The sequence below is a fragment of the Budorcas taxicolor genome, chromosome 6 (assembly GCF_023091745.1).
Source record: "Budorcas taxicolor isolate Tak-1 chromosome 6, Takin1.1, whole genome shotgun sequence".
NCBI lineage: Eukaryota > Metazoa > Chordata > Mammalia > Artiodactyla > Bovidae > Budorcas > Budorcas taxicolor.
The window spans coordinates 21,033,054-21,041,479 of NC_068915.1; positions in this window are offsets into that span (position 1 = coordinate 21,033,054).

Below are 8,426 nucleotides of genomic sequence, written 5' to 3' on the forward strand. Positions count from 1 at the left end.
CAGCCCCACGGCACGAGGAAATCATGCCGCAGACCTGGCAGCTCAAAAAGTAGCTGATAAAGATTTCATCACCCCTGTGTTGGCGATCAGACTTCCACCTCCAGGTAAAGATAGATGGTACCGAGACTCAGACGGCTACTTGATACTCCCTGCTCAGTTGAGACAGCAACTATGTGAGCATTTACACTTGTCTACTCATCTGAAAAAAAAAAAGACTCTGCCTCTTTCAAACTGCGCGCCAGTGATTTCCCCAGCACCAGACAACTATAAAGAACATAGTGCATGCTTGTAAGGCGTGTCAACAGATGAGGCCAGGAAAAAGACAACATGCAGGACTGAGGTATCGGAAAAAAGGACCAGGACAACACTGGGAAATAGATTTCACCGAGGTAAGGCCAGGCAAATATGGTTACCAGTACTTGTTAGTGTTGGTGGATACCTTCTCAGGGTGGGTGGAGGCTTTTCCTACAAAGGGAGAGACCGCGATGATAGTGGCAAAAAAGATTAAAAAAAAAAATAGTTCCCAGGTTTGGCCTGCCGGTGACCATCGGCTCTGATAATAGACCTGCTTTTATGAGTCAAATAGTTCAGAGCCTTGCCCTAGCCCTGGGGACTAAATAAAAGTTACATTGTAAATACAGTCCACAGAGCTCAGGGCAAGTAAAAAAAATAAATTGGACCCTAAAAACTTTAACTAAATTGGCTATAAAGACTGGCGGAGACTGGGTGACCCTCCTTCCCTTTGCCCTCTTCCGTGCGCGTAATACTCCTTATCAACTTAATCTGACCCCATTTAAAATTCTGTATGAGAGACCTCCCCCTGTATGTCCAATATTTAAAAAAAAAAAAAAACTACCGCCTTCCACGCTGGGACAATTCCAAAAGGCCTTGATGGCCTTAAGCAAGGTGCATTCTCATGTCTAAAAACTGTTCTGAAAAATACATGTGGGTCAAAATAAAAAAACTATTCCCTCACATGACATTGGCCCAGGAGATTGGGTATGGGTCCAAAGGCACCAAACCAAGGCACTAAAACCCAAATAAAAGGGTCCTTATGTTGTTCTTCTTACCACCCCAACTGCCCTAAAGGTCGACGGTATTGGGCCTTGAGTGCATTGCAACCACGTATGCCCAGCTACTTCAGCAGAGCAAGAAGACGCTAAAAAAAAATAAAAAGCATCTCTGCACCCGTCCAACCCCCTGAGGCTGAAGCTCCGGCGTCGTCGACAGGACCAAGACAACTCATCTGGACCATCTTATGGATGACCGTGTTACTCTGCTCCGAAGCTGCCAGCGTGAACCTGCACCAACCCGTCAAAATCACCTGGAAACTGCAAAATAGACTAACACGTGAGATGCTTAACTCCACCACCGCAATACATCCACCAAACACTTGGTGGCCAGACTTATACTTTGACCTTAAGATGGTGGTAAATGTACCCTGGAAGAGGGGCAAGCTCCGGAATCATGCATTCTGGGCATATCCAGGTGCGCCCAGGCACAACTGAAAGATCTGTAGAGAGATACAGGGGGGACTCTGTGCTGCCCTAAAAAAAGAGTGTTGTTTTTATGCTGATCACACAAAAATAGTTAAAAAATCTATGGCCAAAGTAAGAGAGAGACTAGCCCAACATAAACGAGAACGTGAGGCTCAACAAGGATGGTTTGAGTCTTGGTTTCAACAATCCCCTTGGTTGACCACCCTAATCTCCACCTTGCTGGGACCCCTGCTAGTACTTCTACTGATGCTTACCTTTGGCCCATGTATTATCAATAGACTTGTAGCCTTTATAAAGGAATGTGTAAATACAGTACAGCTGTTTGTGCTTTGGCAACAATATCAAACTGTGTCTCAGGACCAAGAGAAAGATTCCTCTATATGATCTAAGGACAGGGGGAAAGTTAGGGACCAAACGATGGGCTCTAGGACCTGAGTCATGTTTACCAAAAAAAGACAGGACATGCGCTCATCCTGCCTGGCCAATCATGTAACGCCAGCTACTCCTGTAACTGAGACAAAGAACTGCCTGTATATAAGCTGCCATACTCCTTTGTTCTGGGCTGTTGTCGGACTCCACTATGCTGGATGAGACTTGGGCCCTAGCGCACTAGAAATAAACTCCCTTCTTGCCTTTGCATTACTGTGGTGGACTTGCTCTCTCGGTTGGTTCGGAGATACGGGCTCAGTACATAACAACACAACAGGTGACAGATGACTCAGTATACTCACCAGTGAACAGCTCCAGCAGAGGAAAACTCACTAGCCCCTCTCCCGGTGGGAGCACTCCAGTCCTAGCTACTTCACAATACAGCTCAGAATCAGACCAGGGGCTTATACTCCAACAACTAGGGAGCAGACCCTGCCCTTGACAGGGCAGTGACAATCACAGAGCAAAGAGGAGATGCCCCTGGCTCTGGTCACCAGAACACCAGTTACACCTCGTATCAAGGGGATAATGGGCAGCTTACAGTGAGGAAAGAGGTGACAGGCATCCATACCAAAAACAGCCCTTGCACCATAAACTATTAAACCCACACAGGTTACAGAGGAATGTTGCTGCATAAAAACAGCCCTCCAAGACAACAGTAGAGTTCTCTCCTAAACTCACAGAGCAAGAAAAATATAAAAGTAGAGGTAAGTACGGAGAAGGCAATGGCACCCCACTCCAGTACTCTTGCCTGGAAAATCCCATGGACGAGGAGCCTGGTGGGCTACAGTGCATGGGGTCGCTAAGAGACGGAAAGGACTGAGCGACTTCACTTTCACTTTTCACTTTCATGCATTGGAGAAGGAAATGGCAACCCACTCCACTGTCCTTGCCTGGAGAATCCCAGGGATGGGGGAGCCTGGTGGGCTGCCATCTATGGGGTCACACAGTGTCAGACACGACTGAAACGACTTAGCAGCAGCAGCAGAGGTAAGAAAGTAAGTAAATGAAGTCACTCAGTCGTGTTTGACTCTGTGCAACCCCATGGACTGTAGCCCACCAGGCTGCTCCATCCATAGGATTCTCCAGACAAGAGTACTGGAGTGGGTTGCCATTTCCTTCTCCAGGGGATCTTCCCGATCCAGGGATATAACCCGCGTTGCAGGCAAACACTTTAAGCCTCTGAGCCACCAGGGAAGCCCTGGAGTAGAGGAACCATTCCCAATTAAAAGATCAAGAGAATTGCCCTGAAAGAATAAACAATGAAATAGACCTCTCCAGATAGACTGAAGAGAGAATGAAAATACTGAAGCAATTAGGAATTGAATGAATGTAGAGTACCATAAAAAGGAACTAGAAACTATAAGGAAAAGCCAAGAAAAATTATAAAATTCATTTACAGAGAGGAAAGCTGGACAAAAGGCAAATAATAGTAGAATAAGTAATGCAGAAGAAAGAATAAATGATCTGAAAGATAGAATAATGTAAATCAACCAATTAGAACAGCAAACAAAAAAAACAAATTTAAACAATAGTAAAATAGATTGAGAAACAGTGGAAACAGTGTCAGACTTTATTTTTTTGGGCTCCAAAATCACTGCAGATGGTGACTGCAGCCATGAAATTAAAAGACGCTTACTCCTTGGAAGGAAAGCTATGATCAACCTAGATAGCATATTAAAAAGCAGAGACATTACTTTGCCGACTAAGGTCCGTCTAGTCAAGGCTACGGTTTTTCCTGTAGGCATGTATGGATGTGACAGTTGGACTGTGAAGAAGGCTGAGTGCTGAAGAATTGATGCTTTTGAACTGTGGTGTTGGAGAAGACTCTTGAGAGTCCCTTGGGCTGCAAGGAGATCCAATCAGTCCATTCTGAAGGAGATCAGCCCTGGGACTTCTTTGGAAGGAATGATGCTAAAGCTGAAGCTCCAGTACTTTGGCCACCTCATGCGTAGAGTCTCTTCCAACGGGAAAAGACTCTGATGCTGGGAGGGATTGGGGGCAGGAGGGAAAGGGGACGACAGAGGATGAGATGGCTGGATGGCATCACTGACTCGATGGGCGTGAATTTGAGTGAACTCTGGGAGTTGGCAATGGACAAGGAGGCCTGGTGTGCTGCGATTCATGGGGTTGCAAAGAGTCGGACACGACTGAGTGACTGAACTGAACTGAACTGAAAATAAATATAAGAGACCTATGGAATAATTAAAGCATGCCAATCTGTGCATAATAGGGATCCTAGAAGGAGAAGAAAGGGAAAATGGGTTTGAAAATGTATTTAAATGTATTCTGGAAGAATTGTTAAAATGGCCATACTGCCCAAAGCAATCTACAGAATCAATGTGATCCTTATCAAATTATATAAGACATTTCTCACAGAACTAGAGCAAATAACCCTAACATTTGTATGGAACTATAAAAGACAGAGAACTGTCAAAGCAATCATGAGGGAAAAGAACAAAGCACGAGACTTAAACTTCTCAGACTTCAAACAATACTATAAAGCTACAGTAATCAAAACAATAAGCTACTGGCACAAAAACAGACATATGGATCAATGGAACAGAATAGATAGCCCAGAAGTAAACCCACACACCTATGGACAATTAATATTCAACAAAGGAGGAAAGAATATACAATGGAGAAAAGACAGTCTCTTGAGCAAGTGGGGTTGGGAAAGTTAGATAGCTACATGTAAATCAATGAAGTGAGAACAGGACCTCACAGCGTACACAAACTCAGAATGGTTTAAAAACTTTAAATGTTAGATAAGACACCATAAAACTCCTAGGCAAAACATTCTCTGACATAAATCCCACTAATATTTTTTTATTAGGTCAGTCTCCAAGGCAATAGAAACAAAAGCAAAAATAAACAAATGGAACCCAGTTAAACTTATAAGCTTTGGCACAGAAAAGGAAACTATAAACAAAATGAAAAGACAGCCTTTAGACTGGGAGAAAATATTTGTAAATGATGTGATCAACAAGGGCTTAATTTCCAAAATATACAAACAGCTCATACAATTCAATAATGAAAAACTCCAATTGAAAAATGGGCAGAAGACAAAAAAGACAATTTTCTAATGAAGACATACAGATGGCCAAGAGACACATGAAAAGATGCTCACTGCCACTAATTGTTAGAGAAATGAAAATCAAAACTACAATGAGTTATTAGCTTACAACAGTCAGAATGGCCATCATTAAAAAGCCTACAAGTGATAAACACTGAAAAGGGTGTGAAAAAAAGGGAACCCTCTCACACTGTAGGTGGGAATGTAAATTGGTGCAGCCACTACAGAGAATATATGTAGGTTCCTCAAAAAACTAAAAATAGAATTACCATATGATTCAGCAATCCCACTCCTGGGTATATACTCATAAAAAACTATAATTTGAAAAGATACAGGCACCCCTATGTTCTAAGCAGCACTATTTAGAATAGCCAAAGCATGGAAACAAATTAAATGTCCATCAACAGACGAATGGATAGAGAAGATGTAGTACGTGTATATTATACAATGGAGTACTAGTGGGCCATAAAAAGAACAAAACAATGCCATTTGCAGTAATATGCATGCAACTAGAGATTATTATACTAAGTGAAGTAAACTGTTAGGGGAAGCACACTGATTGAAACCACCCACCCTGGCCAGGCACCATAGTAACTATTTGCATGAGTTGTTTTATGATAGGAGATCCTGATAGGAATATGGAACTAATAAGCTACCACCAACCGGAAGAGTCTGGGAAAGGTCGAAAGGAGACACTGTGTGTCTGTCCACTTCCCAGAATCCCTCTCGCTAGCATCCATCTTGGCTGAGCGATGTTTGCGCCACCAGGAAAGACTCTGAATTAGAATGATTGGCCAAAGACCACCCGGAAACTAATCCCATCACCATAAAACCCGACATTGCGAGCCACGCAGCAGAGCAGTTCTCCTGGCTTCCCTTACCCAACTGCTCTCCACCTGGGTGCCTTTCCTAATAAAATCTCTTGCTTTGTCAGCACGTGTCTCCTCAGACAATTCTTTTCTGAGTGTTAAACAAGTGCCTGCTCTTGGGGCCCTAGAGTGGGGCCTCCCCCTTCCTACAACAACTGGCGACCACGAAGGGACACCCCCATTTTGAGTGGGGCTGACATCCAGACTGCTCGGTGTACTCCAGGACCAGCTCGCCTGCCGACGGATCTGACCCAGTGGCCGCAACTGGGACTCATTTGTCCCTGGTCTTCTCCTGACGCAGACAACTGGCCAGGGTGCCCCGACTGGGTAAGAAACAAGAGATTTTGTTGACCTCTTTTATCTCACCCCTCCTTTCAACCTGTCCTATCCTATTTTTCTAGTCCCCCGGTCCTGGATACAGGAATCTGGTCGAAGGGCCTCAGCCTGAACTGAGGATTGAAGACTGATCACCTCCTCTTGGCAGAGAACTCGAATTCTGGTTCTGATTTCTGGTAGGGCCGAGTTCCAGTCCTCCCTTCTCTGGAGGCCCAGGGAAGAGTCCCGTAACGCCTGGGTATCTGTAGGTGGCAGGAGACGTCTGTAAGGCCACCCTTTTTTTTTCTTTTTCCTCTTTCTCTCCCTGACTCTTAGACCTTTTGTCTCTTCCCACTCCTTCTCTCTCAACCTGGCCTCTCTTCCTCTCTTTGAAGACCCAAGTTATTTCCATTCACTCTGTCGATACTTGGACCTGAAGTTCTGGGTCTTTCTAAGAGATTTTCTGAAAGGCTACGCTCTCTGCTCCCCATCAATTGTGCTTTCTGTTCTTGGGGAGACGATTGGGCGTTAGAAGCCCTCCATCGGGTGCCCTGTTTCTATAAATTCAGCCATTTAATTGAGCATTTGGCTGAGTGCTTCCACGTGGAAGTGACTGATGGGGTTCAGTATAGTTGCACCTGGTCTTGGGTGAAAATTAACATCCTAGAGACATCCTTAGGGGTTAATTCACCTTTCAGGACCAGTCCTTCAGCCTCGTTGATTGTGCTTGCTACTGAACATTTCCTTTGGTGTATATACAATCAGGCAATTTGTGACCAGGAGAGAGCTTACAATCTCTCTAGAGTCAGATATAGGGGCATCCACCCCAATACTGGTCCCTTGGGAACGAGATATAAACTATACCATCACTAAAATAGGAAATAAGCCTAGCTTCCCTTTAGACACCCTGCTGGGTTGTCTTTTGGCCCACTAGGAGGGATACCAACTGGAAGGGCTAAAAAAAGAAAAAACTTATCAAATACTGTACTCAGTACTGGCCTACTTACTCCCTGGGAGGAGGGGAAAATGGCCCCAGTTGGGATCACTTGGATACAACACCATTTTACAGCTCAGACTATACTGCAAACGCGAGGGTAAATACAAGGAGGGTCCCTATGTCCAGGCCTTTGTGGCCCTCTACCAGGATTCTGGGAAAAAGGGAAAATATAAGCTTGAGGATTTTGAGAAATGCTCTTCCAAAATCCTTTTAGCAAGGTCTGAAACAGAAGATCCCCTTGACCTTCTCTTGACCTCCTCTGCTTCAGCAGAGAGGTCACAGGGAAAGGAGGGTAAGACACACCCGGAAATTACGAGCTCGGACCTGGAAGTCAGGAGGCTGGGCCCAGAAATCATGGGATCTGAAGGGAAGTCACTCACCATCACCTCGGTGCCTCCTCCATATGCCCCCTCCCCCATGGGTTTATGATCAGGAAGTAAGCTTTGTCCTCCACAGAAGCAAAGGTCAGCCTCAGACAAAATCTGCCCCCTAAGAGAGGCACCAGACAGGGAGTGGGGAACAATGCACATTCATGTTCCATTCTCTATGCAAGACATTACCCAATGCAAGGAACAACTGGGCTCATATTCCAAGAACTGCCCCCCCACCCCGCCCCCGCAAATTTAAGGATGAATTTGAGCGTCTTAGCCTTAACTTCTCCCTTACCTGGAGGGATATAATGGTCATCCTCACCCGGTGTTGTAATGATGAGGAAAAAGCTCGAATCCTAGATCAGGCTAGAAAAGTGGCTGATGAAAGACAGCGGGTAGATGTCAGTCTGGCCCCTGCTGAAGAGGCAATCCCCTCTACAGAGCCAGACTGGGATCCTAATACAAGGGCAGGAAAGGAATCCTTAACACACTTCATTACTTGCCTACTACAGGGAATGACTCAAGGTGTCTGAAAGGGTGTTAATTATAATAAGATAAAAGAGGTTACACGGGAAGAGAATGAAAATCCAGCTCTTTTTTGGGGCAGACTCACAGAAGCCTTTAAAAATTTTACCAAGACAGATCTAAAAAGCATGGAAGGAAGAGTCCTGTTGGGCCATTCCTTCATAACCCAGGCAGCCCCAGACATAAGGAGAAAATTACAAAAACTAGGAAAGGGACCAGAGACCCCAATTTCCAATTTGGTGGAGGAGGCAAATAGGGTGTTTTTGAACAGGGACCAGGAGGAGGAAGCAAAAAGGGAGCAAAAGGAAGCCCGAAAAGATAGGAGAATAGAGAGGGGGACCCAGG